At 45.6% G+C, this 19,892-nt stretch overlaps 1 protein-coding gene across 3 annotated transcripts in view; it reads right to left on the bottom strand.

The window, feature by feature from the left end:
* Positions 1–7,752: 7,752 nt before the first annotated feature.
* FAM110A (family with sequence similarity 110 member A) overlaps positions 7,753–19,892 on the bottom strand; it is a 331,582-nt gene continuing 319,442 nt past the window's right edge. For all 3 annotated transcript variants that reach the window (XR_004668211.4, XR_004668209.4, XR_008622240.3), the window contains one exon: positions 7,753–9,715. The gene's annotated coding sequence lies outside the window, so the exon portion shown is untranslated. The remainder of the gene's footprint in view (positions 9,716–19,892) is intronic.

The following is a 19,892-nucleotide window of genomic DNA, read 5'->3' as shown; positions in this document are numbered from 1 at the left end:
CAGTGGCTCATGCCTATAATCCCAGCACTTTGGGAGACCGAGGCAGGTGGATTGCTTGAGGTCAGGAGTTCAAGACCAGCCTGGCCAACATGGCAAAACCTCTCTCTACTAAGAAAAAAAAAATAGCTGGGCATGGTGGCGGGCACCTGTAATCCCAGCTACTTGGGAGGCTGAGGCAGAGAATCGCTTGAACCTGGGAGGCGGAGGCTGCAGTGAGCCAAGATCATGCCACTGTACTCCAGCCTGGGCAACACAGTGAGACTCCATCTCAAAAAAAAAAAAAAAAAAAAGCTCGTTGTGTGACTCTGAGCAGGTCAGTGCAATTCTCTGGACCTCAGTTTCCTCATCTGTTAGAGGAAACTAACAAACCCTCCCTGGTAGGACTGAAGTGAGAGTGACAGGTGTTAATGGGTGTGAATGTGTTCTGTTCCCTGTAAGAATGCTATTCCGTGGGTATTACCATCACTCACCCAACAAACATCCTCTGTCGCCAAGTTGTGTTGAGGAGTGTTAGAGTGCTTTTGGCTACAAGTAACAGAATACTCGATTAAATGTGCCTTAAACCATAGAGGTTATTCTTTTTTTTAATGTTTTAGATTGCTGTATTGCATAAATAAAGCACACGAATCTTGAGCTGTAATGGCTGAAGGAATTTTTTGCAAGTGTATGATCTAGATCAAGATGTAGAACATTCTTGATGCCCCATTTGGTCCCCCCATACCTCCTTCCCAGCTACTGCTCCCCACTGCTCCACCTGCCATTGCAAAGGGTAACCACTAACCAACTTCTAACAGCATAGAATGGTTTTGCCCATTCTTAAACTTCATAGAAATGAATCATGCTGTATGTACTCTTTTGTGTCTAGCTTCTTTTGCACAATATAATTTTAAGATTCATCCATATTGCTACATGTGTCAGTAGTTTATTCTTTTTCACTGCTGTGTAGTTTAAAAAGTAACTATTTTATCCATGTAGTATTTCCAATATATCCATTTTATATATTCATAAAATAACATATACATCCATTGTATGGATATATCACAACTTACTTTTCTGTTCTTTTGTTGACAGGCATTGGCGGTGTTTCTTGTGTTTTGCTGTTCTGAATAAAGCTGCTATGATCATCTACATACACAACTTCTTGTGGACATGTTTTTATTTTTCTTGGGTAAATACCTGGTCATCAGGTAAGTCTGTGTTTAGTTTTAGTAGCTATTGCTTAGCAGTTTTCCAAAGCAACTGTCCAAATTTACACTCCTATTACTAGTATTACTAGAGTATGAGAGTTCCAGTTACTCCACATCCTCATCGACACTTTGTATTTTCAGTGTTTTTAATTTTAGCCACTCTGGTAAGTGTGAGATTGTATCCCATTGTATTTTTTTTTTTTTTTAGATGGAGTTTTGCTCCTGTTACCCAGGCTGGAGTGCAATGGTGCGATCTCAGCTCACCGCAACTTCTGCCTCCCGGGTTCAAGTGATTCCCCTGCCTCAGCCTCCCAAGTAGCTGGGATTACAGGCATGTGCCACCACGCCCAGCTAATTTTGTATTTTTAGTAGAGACAGGGTTTCTCCAAGTTGGTCGGGCTGGTCTCAAACTCCCAACCTCAGGTGATATGCCTGCTTCGGCCTCCCAAAGTGCTGGTATTACAGGCATGAGCCAACAGGCCCGGGCCCCACTGTAGTTTTAATTTGCATTTCCCTGATGAATAATGATGTTCAGACCTTTTTGTGTGCTTTGCTTATTGACTATTTTAATTTTCTCTTTTCTAGAGTTTCTTTTCAAGTTTTGCCCCAATTTTTAACAACTGAGTTATCTATCATTGAGTATTCTGTATACGAGTCCTTTTCAAGGAGAGATTTCAAATATCATCTCCCAGCACAGAGGCTGCCTTTTTGTTATTCTAATGATGTCTTTTGATAAACAACATTTAACATTTTAACGTTGTTCAAGTCCTAGGGTCCTTCAGAGGATCAACAATGTCATCAAAGTGTCGAGCTTTTACTGTCCTTCGTTTTACCCCTCAGAGTGTGGTAAGGATGTTTCCTTGTGGTCACAAGATGGCTGTCACAGCTCTAATCATCGCATTCTCACGACCGAAAGCAGGAAGAAAGAGGGGGTGAAGGTAGATAGAGAGAAAAAACCCCTTCCCAGAAGTTCCCAGCAGACTTTCCCTTTTGTCTCATTGGCCAAAACCTGGTCACATGGCAACCCCTCACCACAAGACAGGCTGGGAAACTATCTTCCGTTTTCAGCCTCTGTCCTAAGAGATGGGCTCTGCCAGCCTGGGAAAGGGGGAGGAAGGAGAAGCGTAATATACAATCAGTGAGTAATTACAATGTCTACTATGAGAATCAATTAGTAACTAAGATAGCCTGACCAACTGCCCTGGTTTACCTGGGAAATGGGACGTTTTAGAACTCAAACCAGGAAAGTCCTGAGCAGACCAGGAAAAGCTGGTCACCCCTACCTTAAAGAGCTTTCACTCAGCTTGTAGGCAGGATCGGCTAGACCTCATCTCAAACCTAGATGGAGAAAGTAATCAGATAAGGTTCTAGGAAGGGAGTGTGAGGCTTGCCTGCGTCTTTAGTTACCCCAACCTTAGGCACCAGCCCCCGACATTCTACCATTAGCTCTACTCTAGCCAGTCAGTCTGGCTCAGAATATTGATGTGTGCCTCAGATGCGCCAGACTCTGCCCTAAGAGCTGAAATTCCTGGTTGCATCAGATACAGTTCCTGCCCAAAGGAGCACCAGACCAGTGGGGGAGATGTCAGGTAGACAGACAGTCAGATATGAGCATTGTGCTGGAGGCAGCAGGATGGGAGGACAGAGTGCAGCCTGGCAGGGCTTTCTGGGGAAGGCACTGCCTCCTCTGGGATATGTAGGAGCCTGACTGGTAGAGGAATAAAAAAAACATTTCAGGTATGAGCACTGTCCACTCTGCAGTCTTCTTTTAAAGATGCTGGGCAGCTCATTCTTGGGAATTTATTTTCTCCTTAATAAGATTTTATTTCTCCCTTATAAAGGTCCACCTTCCATCTGCAGGGTTCTCTGCAAGCCCTTTTACGTCCACTTATTTGACCCTCACAATGGCACTTTGTGGGTGCAGAGCTGCAAAGATGACTACCTCATTTTATGGAGGAGGAAACTCAGGCCCAGAGAGGAAGAGGAGGAGTCACCTACACAAGGTCACATGGCTACTAAGTGCCCAGTGGGCATTTAAACTCAGCTCCATTTCCCTACAGCTGCCTTTTTCTGGGCAGGGCCAAGGTTGCTCCAGTGCTTGGGAGGGGAGAGCAGGTCTCCTCGTGGTAGACTCCTCTCTGCAGTGTCCCCCTGGCAAGAGCACCATTAAAGATAATGGGGGGTCTGTGCCCAGATGTGGCCCCAGGACCATCCCATTGTACATCAGCCTGCCACAGGGAACAACTATCCTGTCCCCATTGCCAGAACCCTGCTTAGTCCTTTTGGAAGCAAGAAGCCCTCCTCCCCCTCTCAGAGAAATGGCAGTTTTCGGAGTCCAGGAGAGAAGGTAGTGGAGTCCCATGGGGTCAGCAGAGGTGCTGATGCGATTGGTCACTCACCAGACAGCATCAACTAACCCCACCCCCTGGGAGGAATGGGGTAGCTCCAGGCTCCTTGGTCTCTTAGAAGTGGCTCGGCACCAGCAGGGTCTGTGAAGTGGAGACAAAAGACTGGCCCTTTCCCCAGAATCTAAACCCTGAAAGCCCTTCTGAAACTGCCATGCAAATGGGGCATCATCACCCACAGACCTCACAAGCAACAGTGTGGATTCACTTATTTATCTACTCATTCATTCATTCTGATTTTTTTTAGCACCTTACCTCAAGGAGGCTGTTAATATTAATCTAGTTCACTGTATCAATCTTTTCTTGTATAATAGTGCTTTTCTTTTATGATAGTGCTCGCTTCTCAGAGCTGGGGAGACAATGATGGACTAGGTTGCCTCACTAAGCCAATGGTGGAGTGAAAGAGACCTTAAAGGATTAATCCCATCAATATGCAATTTGAGTGTGATAACACTCATAGGAAGAGTGTAGAGATGGACAAAGCCAGATGACTGATTTATTTGGGAGGTGTGGGAGGTTGGCTCACCATAGGCTCCTGGCACTCTTTGTTTGGGATCCCCACCTTGTATCAAATATTTTTAAATGTACCACATTAAATATATTTTTAGCTGTAAAGATTTTAAAATTTTTACCTTTTGTATATACAGGCTCTGAGTGATTTCTTTAATTAACACTTGTCTAGATTATATGACAATCAGCCCACAAGCTGGAAATGCTTTGCAAAGAGAGAAAAATAGAACCCACAAAGGATTTCAGCTCCACCTTGAAATGTTGAATGGGCTGGGGTTCTGTGTAGGGCTTTATTTGAGCAAAGAGATCTGTGGCTAAAATACCTTGAAACCTTATTTCCCTAGAGGCCACCACATGCACCTGGCTTGTGAGGTTTGGGCTGGGTGGGAAAGGTGGTATGGGACAATCTTGAGTGGTGGGGACAGCACTGGGAGCCCAAGGCCATCGTGAATGGGCAGGAGGTCCCTGGTTCTGGAGCTGAGTTCAGTATCCAGGGTATGCAATGGACAGAGAGACTCCCCTGGGTTGGGGATAGGGGGTGATTTGTGGGTGATAACTATAGGATAAAGGCCGTCTGTAATCTTGGCTTGGACCACCTCCAGCTGGCAGCTTATGACAGCTGGAGACCCCTGGGAGTGACAGGAAGCATTTCTGTTCCTTCCTGTGGGCACGGTATATGGGAGGAAGGTCCCTGGCTGCCATCAGAGAAGGAAGGCCAAGCCTATTCCTGGGTTGAGACACAGGTGAATTTTCAAACGAATCCTTCTTAAAGGTGCTAGAGCAATGAAGATTAAAAAAAATCATTATTATTAAAATCATGGTTCAAGAACTATAGGGCTAAGCTTAAACCATTCAGTTTTTAAAAATTAAACCTTTAAATTTTAGTGAGAAAAAATCATTATCAAAATTCATTAAAAAGGAAAACCGGTGACTCATGAGCACAGGAATAAATGCTTCCCATTACTCTCAATTAAGAAATTCGCATTTTATAAAACACAAACTATAAAAATCCTGGAAAACAACTTAGGCAATACCATTCAGGACATAGGCACGGGCAAATATTTCATGATGAAGACACCAAAAGCAGTTGCAATGAAAGCAGAAATTGACAAATGGGACATAATTAAACTAAAGAGCTTCTGCATAGCAAAAGAAACTATCAACAAAGTGACAACCTACAGAATGGGAGAAAAGTTTTGCAAATTATGCATCTGACCACAGTCTAATACCCAGCATCTGGGAGGATCTTAAATTTACAAGAAAACTACCCCATTAAAAAAGTGAGCAAAGAAGATGAACATTTTTCAAAAGAAGACATACATGCAGCCAACAATCATATGAAAAACAGCTCAACATCATTGATCATTAGAGAAATGCAAATCAAAACCACAATGAGATACCATCTCACACCAGTCAGGATGGTTACTATTAAAAAATCAAATAATAACAGATGCTAGCAGGGTTGTGAAGAAAAAGGAATGCTCAGTACACTGTTGGTGGGAGTATAAATTAGTTCAACCATTATGGAAGACAGTGTGGCGATTCCTTAAAGACCTAAAGACAGAAAGATCATTCGACCCAGCAATCCCATTACTAGGTATATACCCAAAGGAATGTAAGGGCCAGGTGCAGTGGCTCATGCCTGTAATCCTAACACTTTGGGAGGCCAAGGCAGGCAGATCACTTGAGGTTAGGAATTTGAGACTAGCCTGGCCAACGTGGTGAAACCCCGTTTCTGCTAAAAATACAAAAATTAGCCGGAAGTGCTGGTGGGCACCTGTAATCCCAGCTACTTGGGAGGGTGGTGCAGGAGAATCACTTGAACCCAAGAGGCAGAGGTTGCAGTGAGCCGAGATTGTGCCATTGCACTCCAGCCTGGGCAACAGAGCAAGACTCTGTCTCAAACAAAAAAAAAAGAAGAAATATAAATTGTTCTATGATGAAGACACATGCAACTGTACGTTCATTGCAGCACTAATATCAAAGACATGGAATCAACCTAAATGCCCATCAATGATAGACTAGATAAATAAAATGTGGTACATATACACCATGGAATACTATGCAGCCATAAAAAAGGGGAGATCCTGTCCTTTGCAGGGACATGGATGGAGCTGGAGGCCGTTATCCTTAGCAAGCTAATGCAGGAACAGAAAACCAAATACCACAAGTTCTCACTCGTAAGTGGGAGGTAAATGATGAGAACACATGGACACACAGAGGAGAATGACACACACTGAGGCCTACTGGAGGGTGGAGCGTGGGATGAGGGAGAGGATCAGGAAAAATAACTCATGGGTACTAGGCTTAATACCTGGGCAATGAAATAATCTGTACAACAAACCCCCATGGCACATGTTTACCTGTGTAACAAATCTGCACATGTACCCCTGAACTTAAAAAGAAAGAAATTCACATTTTAAACATACCATGGCTTTGACAAGGAAAAGGATATTTAATAGATAAAGATATTAAAGTAGCTTCCTAAAAGTACTTTTTAATTACAAAAGAAAAAGTAAACAACTTTACAGTGGAGAAACTGGATGTCACCTTAACCAAATGATCAGTTAACACTAATAAAGGGACAAATTGACATTGTGTACCTCTTAATGTGATAGACTGAGAAGAACACAGCATCATTTACAAGATATTCCTGCCCAAAATGCATAACCTCAGTCTAATCATGAGGAGACATCACACAAACCCAAAGTGAGGGATGTGACATTCCATAAAACAACTAACCTATATTTTTCTTAAAGGCCAACATCATGAAAGACAAAGAAAGGCTGAGAAACTGTTCCAGATTAAAGGATACTAAAGAGACATGACAACTACATGCAACATGTAATCCCAAACTAGAAAAAAAGCTGTAAAGGACATTACTGGGACTGAACAAAATACAGACTACAGGTTAGTTAAAATGTATTGGGTGGCTGCATGGGGGGAACAGGCCTTCTGCCACACTGGTTGGAGTGTCAGGCCATTTGGCAATATTCACATAAACAGAATATTGCACCAAAGATGAAAGATACAAAATTGTATCCACTTTTTGATTCTATTTATATAAAGTCCAAAAGTTAGCAAAACTAGTCTAGGGTGATAAAAGTAATAGAAGGGCAGTGATAATTTTCCTTGAGAGGATAACAGTAGCGCTGCTGGGGTGCTGGTCATATCTCTTTCTTCATCTGAGTGATGCTGACAGGGATAAATACAGTTTGTAAAGCTTTATCATTTGCCAACCTATCTATGCACATTAAATGCATATTATACTGAAATATATTTTTAAAGTAAAAATAGCCCTTTGTGTAAACCTCCACATTTTATTTCCTTGTTCTGAAGAACTGTTAACAGCTTGGTATTTCCTTCTAGATATGTTTCTATTTGTTTATACTGATAGGTTGACCAATGTAAGCGAGTGGATGGATGGATAGATAGATAGATAGTAGCTAGCTAACCAGACAGACTGAGTTTGTTTGTTTGTGGTGTTTTTTGTTTGTTTGTTTTTGTTTGTTTGTTTGAGATGGAGTCTCTCTCTGTCGCCCAGGCTGGGGTGCAGTGGCGTGATCTCGACTCACTGCAACCTCCGCCTCCCGAGTTCAAGTGATTTTCCTGCCTCAGCCTCCCAAGTAGCTGGGATTACAGGTGCGTGCCACCACACTTGGCTGATATTTTGTGTTTTTAGTAGAGACAGGTTTCACCGTGTTAGCCAGGATAGTCTCAATCTCCTGACCTCGTGATCCACCCGCCTCAGCCTCCCAAAGTGTTAGGATTACAGGCGTGAGCCACTGCGCCTGGAAAGTTTGTTTTGTTTTTACCGTAAATGTTACATATTATTGTTCTGTGACTTGCTATTTTCTTTTGATAATGTATCTTGGAGATCTGACCACATCAGTATGAAAACACTATTTTTTTAAAGAAGAACACACAATATTTCACAGTCAGAATAAACCATAACTTTATTAGTGTAGTATTGTTTGGCATTTAGGTCATTTCCAACTTTTGCCATTTAAACAGCACTACAAAAACACTCTTTGACCCATTCCTTTGAGTATTTGTATGTCTCAGTCGAGCGTATGGCTAAAGGAGGAATGTCTGCATCAGTGTTTGTGCATTTTCATTCTAATAAATGTTGCCAAATTGCCTGCCAAATATATGACCCCAGTTTACACACTGTCCATTCATTCACTCATTTATTTATTGACTCACATACTTGATAAATATTTATCAAGGATCTACTCTGTTCTGGGCACACTGTTCTAGGTTCTGGGAATTCAGCAGTGATGAGGAGGTAGTCCTTACTCTCATGGAACTTGCAATCTGGTCAGAGAGAGAGATCCCCAACAAGTAGAGACGTATATATATGGTGTGTCAGGTGATGAGAAACGCTAAAAGTAAGTTAAGGTGTCTGAGCATGTCTATTTCCCCACATTGTGACCAACACTGATATTACCCATTCTTCTGATATTTTTTTCTGATTTGATAGCTATTTCCCCTATTGTGAATTGTGTTCTTATCCCTTTTTGCCCATTTTATTGATGGAGTGTTTTTTTCCTTTGTCCTTATTGATTTGTGGGAGCTCTTATTTTATTGTGGATTTTAATCCTCCGACTATTAAATATGTTGCAACTATTTACCCCAGCCTGTTAAATGTTGAGCACCTGTAATTTGAAAATCTGAAATTGAAAATGCTCCAAAATCCAAAATTTTTGAGTACCAACATGATGCCACAAGTAGAGAACTCTATACCTGACCTCACGTGACAGGTTGCAGTCAAAATGCAGGTGCACAACACACAGAAAAATAAAATTACCTTCAGGTAACTTGTATAAGGTATACATGAAACATGAATGAATTTTGTGTTTAGACTTGGGTCCTATGCCCGAGATAGGACTGTATGTGCAAATATTCCATAATCCAAAAGAATCTGTTATCTGAAACACTTCTGGTTCCAAGCATTCCAGATAAGGGATACTCAACCTGTCTGGTTTTCATATTTGCTCATGGTATTTCACAAAGTCCTTTTGATGGGGAACCACAAGGAAAATTGTTTCAGACTTTTATTCTAAGAAAAGTTGGGCTTCTTCTCAGGAACCGGGTTGTTTTTTTTTTTTTTTTCCTGCAAATCCACGTACCTGCATTTTCTTTTTCTTGCTTTGGCTACAAAGAATCTCAGAACAAACTTGTCTGTTCACCTTTAGCAACTGTCCAGAACTTTACAGCAGGCATTCAATAACCTAACCTCATCCTTGAGTTCACCTTTTCTCCCCTTCTCACAATTTCATTATCTCTTTCTTTTCCTAATCTCTGGCTTTAATACATTTGTAAGCTGTCTTAAATCATTTTTGCAACAAGGTTGGGCATAAATAAATGATTTTGTTTCCCACTCACTGCAGCCCATTTCACAGATGATAAAACTGAGTCCCAGAGAAGGGCAGCAACTTGATCCAGGGCTGCAGTGAGTCAATGGGGAAGAAGAGACTCTCATTCAACCTCTCCATGCTTGGTGGGTTCCTTTCCTGCTCTGTCCATTTCTGAAGAGATCACTTGTCTCTCATTTGCCAACTGTATTAATCAGAAGTCTGTATTAATCAGAATTGCCAAGTGACAGAAATCCTGTTGAATAAACAAAGAGAATTACTTATTCCCTTATTGCCCCATAAGGTGCAAACCAAATGGAGTTCAGGCATGGTTTGATCCAAGTACATGGACAGGATCAGAAGCAGGCCTCCGTCCACACTCAGCTTTGCATCTCTTTTTGCTTGGTAATATCATCCTTTCCTGCTTCAGACAGCTTCATTCCATGTGGCATAAATATGACACCAGCAGCCCCAAGGCTACATCCTGACACATGAAGATGGAGACCCTCCCCTATAGCCCCAGCAGAAAAACAGGGCCCCACTTGGAAAGCTCTCCCCTGGTAGGCAAAGTGACAGACATCTTGATTGACAACTCCATCCTGTCTCTCGGAGTCAGGGAGGAGTTCTCCAGAGACAGGAACATGGGAAATTGTGGAGGACAGACACACTCTTCAGTGACCAGTGCCTATTGTCCCAGGGAAACAAAAGACTCCCAATCAGCAGGGGAAAGAGATGCTCCTCCCAAGCACAAATCAGCTAGTGAGTGACTTTGGTCTTTCTTCATCAGAAACTCGTCTTCTTCCCTCCTGCTCTTGAGCTCTTGGTGGCTTTCAGGGCTAAACTACCACCATCGCCTTCAATAACAGCATCTTTCAACTCATCCTGCCTCCACATCCTGCCTTTTGCTGTTTCCTGTCCCCTTCCTATCACCTAGCCAAATGCTAGCATCTCTTCTTCAGGGATCCTTGCTTGAATACCCCAACCAGGAATGTCTTTCTCTTCTGAACTTCATACCCCATCCAAATACATTTTTTAAAACTAACAATGACTATGTGCTTGGCTTTACTGGAAAAGACAAAAAAAAAAAAGTCTCAGAAGGTGCATCAGATTTGACCGGAAATACCATTTCAGAGGATTGGCTGAGTAGTTTCTGGGAGGCTGTTTTCATGCTAGAGAAAGCAAACAACATACCTATCATGGTCCCCAAGGTTGTTTAGAAGACCAAATAAGAAAATAAATGGAAAGAGAAGGCAGTTGATATTTATTAAACACCTATTATGTACTAACACTGGCAAGCTTGTTATGTGCATAATCTAGTTGAGACCTTCCCCAAACCTTGCCAGGTAAATATCAATTTAAAGACAAGAAAACTGAGGTTCAGAGAGGTGAAGTGGCTCACCCAAGATCACACAGCCAGAGACTTGAAGAACTGGGATCTGAATTATCCAGCTGTCCTGTTCTCTTTCCACTCATTCCCTAATAAACGCCCCCCATTATTAAATGATGACTCACACTACAGAAATGTCTCCTAATTAAATTTGAAAATAGGAAAAGCATTTGGAATTACTCTGAGGAGGCTAGCCTTAGCAGAATTACTTCCATACCAAGAATTTGTTCCCCAGCTATGTAGCAGCTGGATTTTTTTTTTCATTTTTTGATGTTCCCAATGAGTGGAATGTAAGAAGCACAGAAGATGACCAGTTTCCACACTTCACTTCCTTCCCAGGCTGCCTCAAACCCTTTGTCCAACAGGGACATATAAATCAATTGATCAATCAAGAAACCAATCAATGAATTAATAAGTCCCCACTTTTGAAAGATATGCTTGTTTGGGGGCATTTATTGACCCACGGTGGACACCCCAAAGTCCTAGGCTTTGTCTCCCAAAACACGGTGACAGTCAGTGGGGAAAGCTGGTTTGTCTTATAGCCAACAGTCCAAGAACACATCTGTTGCCAGGCTCCACGTCAAGCCACTGAAATTGTATGGGCGCTTTTCTCTTTCCTACCATGTAGAGTTGTAGTAAAATAAGCTGGGTTTGAATATCCTGGCTTCATCCTCTCTGTGATCTGAAAGGCATTCCTTCACTGAGCCTCTGTTTCCTCACAAGTAGAAAGATGGGCTGTGCTGGGTGATAGTGAAGCTGGCCTCCAAAACTGGCCCTGAGTGAATCTGCAACTGCCTCTCACTCTGAGTCTGGTGCCTAGTAGGTACTCAAACAAATAATTTCTTGGGAGGTTGAATCTGAGTGGAGTGAAACGTTAGACTATGGGACTTGAGAGTTGGGCAAATCTGGTGCCACCTCTCAGCCATGTGACCTCAAGCACACACCACATGACCTCTCTGGGCCTCCGCCTACTCTTCAGCAAAAGGGAGCTGCTGATGGCACCTTCAGAGGGTGGTGAAGCTGAACCGGCTAAGGTATGTGAATGGTGCTCATTGATGGTTCGCCCCTTCCTTTCTTTACCTAAGGAAGGACAGGCTTATCACCTATAGAAGCTGAGGCATGGATCTCAGCTGTTTAACCCACAAGTTTTCACAGGTGTAATTGAAAACTGTTGCCAGGGTTGGGTGGCTGATGAAGGAGAGATCGGCAAGTATTGATGTCCAGAGCTCTGTGCCCCTTTTCTGGCAGACGAGCAATCACTCTACTACTGGGGAGACACTGTTGGCCAAGTCACTTGAAATAAAGTCTGGTTACTCACAGTGACTGACAAAGCCTGCCATGATCAAGCCCGAGCTGGCTTGGGTTTCCTCCCTCATTCTGCTTCATCCGTAATGACCTTTTTGTTGATTCTTAATCCCATCAAGCTGTTTCTATTCCTACCACTGGGCCTTTGTACAACTGTTCTCTCTGCCTGAAATTCTCTTCTCCCAAGTTGTCAGGGAGCTCACTTCCTTCAGGCTTCTGCTCAAATGTCCCGTTTCAGAGAGGACCTCCCTGACCACCATCCTGCCTTAGTCACTCCTGACATCACTCCCGACATCACTCCCCTGCTTTATTTTTTCCTTGCAGTACCTCACGTAAACTACGTATTTATTTGTCTGTTGCTGCCCTTCACAGCCAAAATGTGAGCTCCATGAAGCAAGACTTTGTCTAGCTCAAAGTCATATCTCAGTGCCTGGAATAGTGATTGGTGGTTAGTAGGCTCTCAGCAACTGTCAAATAAATGGGTGGAGGGTGGATGGTGGATGGGAGGATGGGAGGATGAGTGAATGAAAGAAAGGGTGAGTGATGGATAGGTGGGTAGATGGTGGATGGTTGGGACAGTGGATGACTGGATGGGAGGGCGGGTGGATGGTTGGATGGATGGATAGGAGGGTAGGGGTGAAGAGCAGATGGGAAAATGAGTAGGTGATGGACAGTAGATGGATGGATGGGAGGGTGGGTGAATATGTGGATGGGTAAATGAATGGATGGGAAGGTCTGTGGGTGGTGGATTGGAGGGTTGATGGATGGGAGGATGGGTGAATGGAAATGTGGGTGGATGGTAGATGGGAGTGTAGGTACATGGTGGATGGTAGATGGATGGAAGGTGGGTGAATGGGTGAATGCATGAATGGGAAGGTGGGTGGATGGGAGTATGGGTGCATGATGCGTGAGAGGATGGGTCAGTGGGTAGAGCAGAAAGAGCACTGGGTTCTTGTTCCAGTTCTCTCCCACCTGCTGTGTGACCTGAGCTGAGTTACTCATGCTCTCACCTACTGTTCCTGTATCTGCAAAACACACAAAATGAATTCTGCCTCATGGAGCTGCAGTGAAAACAAATAATAAGATGAACTTTTTCTTTGGTTATTCCTGGATTGTTCACTATTTGATTAGAAGAAGAGCTTTCCATTGGACCATCTTGGGGCCATGTTAGCCATGCATTCTATAATACTGAACATCTTTGCTTCCCTTATAAGCATGCGGACTGACTGCTCTTTGCATCATGGTTCTAGCAAGTATTATGTACCAAGTGTGAAAACAAGCAAATTACAATGCAATGTCCTTTAACCCCCTCTAGCAATCCTGAGATGAGGAGGCTGAGGCCAAAGGAAAGACTAAGACCTGCCCGTGGACACATGTTGGCAAAGACCAAGCAGGAACTCGAGCCAGTTTACCTGAAACCAAGGTCCAGGTATTTGTGAAGGTAGAAGGCTGAATAAATGAAATTGTATAATTATATTAATTCTATTGATTGATTAGCAGCAGGGCTTGATCAGGAGGTATCATCTGCAGTACTTTGGGATGCATTTGGGGCCTTCCTATGGCTCTGGGGTCATTTTTTGCATATCCATCTTCTGAGAGGATGGGCAGAGGAGAGCTGAAAGTGAATCAGGTGGAAAAAATCAAGGAATATCAGCAGAAAGCATCACCTCCCCTGACTTTGTCTCTAGATGGGAGCCCAGACGGCCAGAGGTAAGACCGAAGCAGTGGGGCTGGAAAAGAGTGGGGGTGGATGGCAAAGATATTGGGAAGGAATTGGACAGTACCATTGACTCACTTGATAGAGGGTCTGAAAGAAGGTGGACCCCACATGGGGAGCAGGTAACTGGAGGGAGAGTAGGACCATACCCCTGGCAAAGGGACATCTGAGTCAAATCACAATGATCCTGGATCCCCAGCCACAGATCATTTGCTGGGACCCCGTGGTGCTCAGAAGGACAGCCCAGTGGTTAGGAGCAGGGCTTTGGAGGCAGAGGAACCTGAGCTCCAGTCCTAGCTCTGTCCTTGCCTTAGGGAAATAACTTCCTCTCTCTGAGCTCTGGTTTCCTCAGCTGAGAAATGTAGGTAATAATCATAGCTGTCCTTTAAGGATGTTTATGAGGATTAAATGAGGCTGTGTGTGAGGTGCCTAGCATGGAAGCCTTCACTGGAGAAACCAGCTGCTGTGTTATGATGAGACTCAGACAGCCCTGCGGACTGCAACCTCCTGAGACACCCTCAGCCAGAACCACCCAGCTAAACCACTCCCAAATTTCTGGCCTTCAGAAACTGTGTGAAATAATAAACAAGTATTAGTGTTTCAAGCCAGGGCCAGGGAACTTCTATAAGGGTCCAAACAGTAAATATTTTAGTGTTTGTGGTCCATGTGGTCTCTTTCACAATTACTCCTACATTGTAGTGTAAAGGCCATAGGTGATACATGAAGAAATATAGTTGTGTTTCAATAAAACTTTATTTATAAAAACAGATGGTGGGCCAGAGTCAGTCTCTTGTCCACCCCCTGTTTTAAGCTAAGAAAATAAATGATTCACTCATTTCTCATAGTGAATTAAAATCATCCCTTTCCTCGTGGAGTTGATGGTCTTGCCTGGAATGCCCAACCCCATGTCCTGGACGTCTTTCAACTGGACTGCCCAGACCTCAGAGCAGGGTCTGTGTTGACTCACCTCATGTCTCCAGCTCTCCCAGCTCTCAGGGCCTTGCACAGAGAAAATGCTAACTTAACCTTGGTTTGCTGAAGGAACAAACCAGGTAAGACCCAAGGCACTATTTGTGCCACATGTGGGGAGCAGATTCTTGGGGCTGTGGGGAACACTCGAAGGATTAATGTGGTCTGAAAGGCTTCCCAGAGGAAGTGAACTTGAGCTGAGTCTTGAAGGATAGGTGCAACTCAGACAAGCATTAAGCAAAGTGATGAATATTTCAGGCAGGAGGGAAGAGCATGAGCAAAGCATGGAAGGGTAGACACATGGTGGAGTCAGCAGGTTGACCTTGAATGCCAGGTAAGGGGTATAGATGTCATCCTGGAGACCAGTGCTTCTCAAACAGAGGTAAAGTGGCTTCATAGATGGACTTTAGAGAGAAGGGCTGTGACTTCCATAAAATTATGTGGCCCAGAGACAATGAAGACACTCCAGTAAACCACTGAAGCCACTGATGCATAATAAGTGAATTGCTAATATGGGCAACGGGAGCTCAGCCCCATTGAGGTCCTCTTGAGACAGTGAAGAGCACACCTCAGGTCTCCCAACTCAGGGCAGGGGGCTGGTATTTATCCACCACCTCCCATCGGTCATTGGCTGAGGGCTGCTTGGGGACTCTCTCTTAGTTCTCCAGCACCTTGGCTTCAGACAGTTGCAGATGTTTGCAGAAGACTCCTTGGACATGGAAAGGTGAGTGCTGAGAGGACATGGGCAGGACAATGACCAGGTGGGGTGACACAATGCAGTATGTGAGGACTAGCAATTGAGCAACTGTATGTGCATTGGGGTGGGGAAGGGTGGGGAAGTGGGGAAGGAGGCTGGGGCCAGGGGAAGAGAGGAGGGGCCTGAGAGGAAGGCCTGGCTCACAGACCCAGCGGGTAGGTGGTTGGGCCCTTTCCAGAGTTGGAAGCCTGCAGGGGAAGAGGCTGAGTTCTATTTTAGACACCCTGGGTTTGAGATGTCCACAGGACTTCAAGCGGAGGTGTCCAGCCAGGTAGATGAAGTGTGGCAACATGTCAGGCTGGGAAAAGGATTTGGGAGAGCTGGCTGGACGTGGTATCTCATGCCTGTAATCCCAGCACTTTGGGAAGCTGAGGCGAGTGGATCACCTGAGGTTAGAAGTTAGAGACCAGCCTGGCCAACATGATGAAACCCTGTCTCTACTAAAAATACAGTAATTAGCTGAGCAGGGTGGTGTGCGCCTGTAATCCCAGCTACTTGGGAGGCTGAGGCAGAAGAATCACTTGAACCCAAGAGGTGGAGTTTCAGTGAGCCGAGATCATGCTATTGCACTCCAGTCTGGGCAACAAGAGTGAAACCCAGTCTCAAAATAAATACATACATAAATAAATAAAAATTTAAAAAAGAATTTGGGAAAGCTGCAGAGATGAGGAGAGAACAGAGCCAAAAATGGACTCAAGAAAGAAGCAACAAAAGGGAAGTTAAGCAAAAAAGGAGAAAAGAGTGCAGGCGGGGCCATGGGAGGGGCCACATTTCTGAGCTGACGTGCTGAAGAGCTTAGCACTCAGTAAGAGCTAGGCACTCCCAGTAGTATTATTGATTGTATTATCACTGCCTTCAGATGTGCTCATATGGGCTTACTTAAATGCATGGTATGTCATGGCTGCAAATAAAAATTTGTTTCAATTAGTTAGTGGACATTCTTCACACCATTTTACAGATGAGATCATTGAGGCTGAGAGAGGGGAAGCATCTTCATTTCTGTCCTGCCTGATTGCAGAGCCCACATTCTTTGATTCCAGCAGGTGGTCAAATGTCACAGAGAGTGTCAGGAGGGATGTTGACAGGACAGAGGCCCACAGGGAGGTTGGAGAGAAAAAGTGGATCTCATGACAGAGAGGGACTGGTCCTCGCTGAGTGAGCTACAGAACAGAGCAGGAAGCTGGGGGAGAGGCCAGGCTTCCAGAGGGGATGGAGAGAAGAGCGGGACAGCAGCCGCCACATTTGTAGGCAGAACTTCCAAGACAGTCTATGATGAGAGGGAGAAATGGAGTGAAGGAGGGCTGGAGACACTGTAGGAGATACAGGGCAGAAACGGGGGAAAGGAGGGAATTACCAGAGGGTGTGGGAACCCAGAAGGGGAATCAGGCTCATTCAGGACCATCTTTTTTTCCATCACACACAGCCATCTTTCCCTCCATCACACACAGGAAGGACCAAGAAACAGACATGCAGAAACAGGGAAGTGGGGGCTGGTGGTTTCCTGCTGATGCCTATGGCAAGGATCATCAGTCATCCCCCACATTCTGTCTCCCTTTCTCTTGAATAATATTCTCTTTATTTTTATCTGAGCACATGGGTGGCCTGCAGAATATTACATTTCCCAGCCTCCCTTGCAGCTGGACATGGCCATGTGGCTATGGGCTGACCAGTCCCATTCACTGGAATATGATGTGTTTGGAACTCTCTTGGGCCATCCCCTAGAAGCCATGGAGACATTCCAGCAAGCTGTATAGCTTACACCTGGGCTGCCCTGGGAGGCAAATGCAGCCGCACTTTATTTTATTTATTTATTTATTTATTTGAGATAGAGTTTCACTCTTGTCACCCAGGCTGGAGGGCAGCGGCATGATCGCGGCTCACTGCAACCTCTGCCTTCTAGGTTCAAGTGATTCTCCTGCCTCAGTCTCCCGTGTAGCTGGGATCACAGGCGTGCCCCACCACGCCTAGCTAATGTTTTTGTAGTTTTAGTGGAGACGGGGTTTCACCATGTTGGCCAGGGTGGTCTTGAACTCCTGACCTCAATTGATCTGCCCACCTTGGTAGGTCTCTGTTCTTACACAGAATCCACCCACCCAAGTGAGTATGCCCTCCCACTCTCCCTGCAGCCGGTTACTCCTCTTCCTTTGTGGCATTTTCCACAACTGGTTCATCCCTCCAGCCCCTGTCCAACCAGACTGTCAACTGCAGCAGGGCAAGAACATAGCTGATCTCACAGCTCAACACCCGCAGCCAGCCAGATGCCCAGTGTGTGCAGACAAGTTCTCTGCTTTGGGGGGCTCAATCATCATCACAACAAACAAACAAGGCTAGTTCAGATAATGGGAAACAGTTCAAAGGAGAGGAAGCAAAGCTAAGAGGGCTAAGCCAAGCGTAGTGGTGAAGGATGGGAGTTTCCATCGCATGGTCAGGGAAGGCCTCTTTGAGGAGGTGACATTTGAACTGCAGCCTGGAATGAGCTAACCATGGGAGACTGGGAGTGTTCCATCCAGAGGAGACAGCAAGTGCAAAAGCCCTGAGAAGGTGATAAGTAGGTGTGTTTGAAAAATGGGAAGGTGACCAGTGTGGCTTGGGGCAGAGATGTAGAGAAACGGTTAGGTGGGCTGCCTGTGGACCTTGCAGGGGTGCTGTTTAACCTGAGAACAGCAGGCAGCCATGGTCAGGTTTTCCTTAAAACCCAACCCCTTTGGCTCCTTGGGAGGGAGGAGGGGTAGACTGCAAGGGCAAAACAAGAGGACAGCTTGGGGGGCCTTTACACGAGTACAAACAGAGATGCAGGAGGCTGCGGCAGACCTGGCAGTCACAGAGGCAAGGCTTGGAGAGCTATTTTGCAGGTAGAATGGACTAGGCTTGGCGGTTATGGAAACAAGAATTCCCGTCCAAATAGATTCCCTGGAAGCCAGTCCCAAAGAAGCAAGCACAGGGTGTGATAAGGATCAAGTTGGCAACTGGGCATCCCTCCCACTGGGAACTCTGGCAACAGAACTGTCCCACCCAAGGGGCGAGGGGACTGAAATGTTTTTCCACCAACTCCCATCCTCATCCACTCAGGGGTGCTCCTAGGGGGCATTAACTCATCAGCACTCAGCCTGCCCCCGAGTCAGCAAGCACCTGGATGGTGAATGCAATCCTGGTGTGGGCAGGGCACCCGCTGAGGGAATGAGAGGAGAGCCACGAGCCGGGGACCTGGGCCTGGATAACTTTGCCCAGGACATCCCAGGAGCTGAATGATCAGAAGTTTCAAGGGGCTGCAGGGAGGCAGTGAGGACCCCTAGATGGGGACTGGTCCTAGGAATAAGGGGCTGAGGAAGGCCAGAAGGTGAGTGCCCACCACTTCTTCCTCAGTCTGATTTTGGCTGAGCCCTCCAGGAAGGAGGTGGCTGAGGACTTCGTGGGCCAGGGGGAGGCCATGGATGCTGAGGGCTGGGAGTTCTTGGGCCCAGAGGCAGAGGCCAGGGAAGACAGCAGGGAACTCAAGGAGCAGGGGGAGCTGGAGGCAGCCAGATCTGCGTCCTTTCAGAGTGACCTGGAGCAAGTCACTGAACCTCTCTGGGACCTCCATTTTCCCCACCTGTGAAATGGGTTCTTGTAAGAATTAAGGGAGAGAGCATGAAGGACCCAGAACTCCAGCCTTTCTAATGCCAGGGTCTGATCTCATCCCTTCCCTGTCTAATGTCACTCAGTGGTTGCCTGTGGCTTGTGAAGGTTGGAACACCTCCCCCAGCCTTCTCCTGTTCCAGTAAGCAGGGCTTGCAGGGCCCCTGCCCACCAGTCCTGGCCCTGCATCCCCCTCCCCACCCACCTCTGCTTCTCTTCTCAGTGCTTCTCAAAAGTGGCAGCTCCTGCTTCCTCTCCTTTACCCCTCTGCCCGCCTCTCCTTCCCATCTCCTTGGGAATACATGCAGGCGAGTCACTGTGCTCCCACTCCTGCCCTGCTTCCCTCCTACACATACCCTTGCTCCCTCCACTCCCTCCCTCCCTCTGCCTCCCTCGTTACCCCATGGAGAGACCTCTGGGCCTCTGCATTTACTGCCCCTCCACCTGGAATGCCCTCCCCAGACCTCCACAGGACTCGTTCCCCCACTTTATCCAAATCTCTGCTCACCTTGCAGAGAAGCCTCCCCGGACCATGTCTGTCATTCTCTATCCCCTCCCCTGGCTTTGGTTTTCATCGCGGCACTCACCATCACCACCATCATGTTATCTATGTGTGTGTGTCTTCATTGTTCCTGTCTCCCCGGCTAGGCTGCAAGCTCCAGGAAGGCCAGATGTGGACCTGT

This window comes from Pan paniscus, chromosome 21 (genome assembly GCF_029289425.2).
Source record: "Pan paniscus chromosome 21, NHGRI_mPanPan1-v2.0_pri, whole genome shotgun sequence".
Taxonomy (NCBI): Eukaryota; Metazoa; Chordata; class Mammalia; order Primates; family Hominidae; genus Pan; species Pan paniscus.
This window is presented reverse-complemented; position numbering and strand designations above follow the sequence as displayed.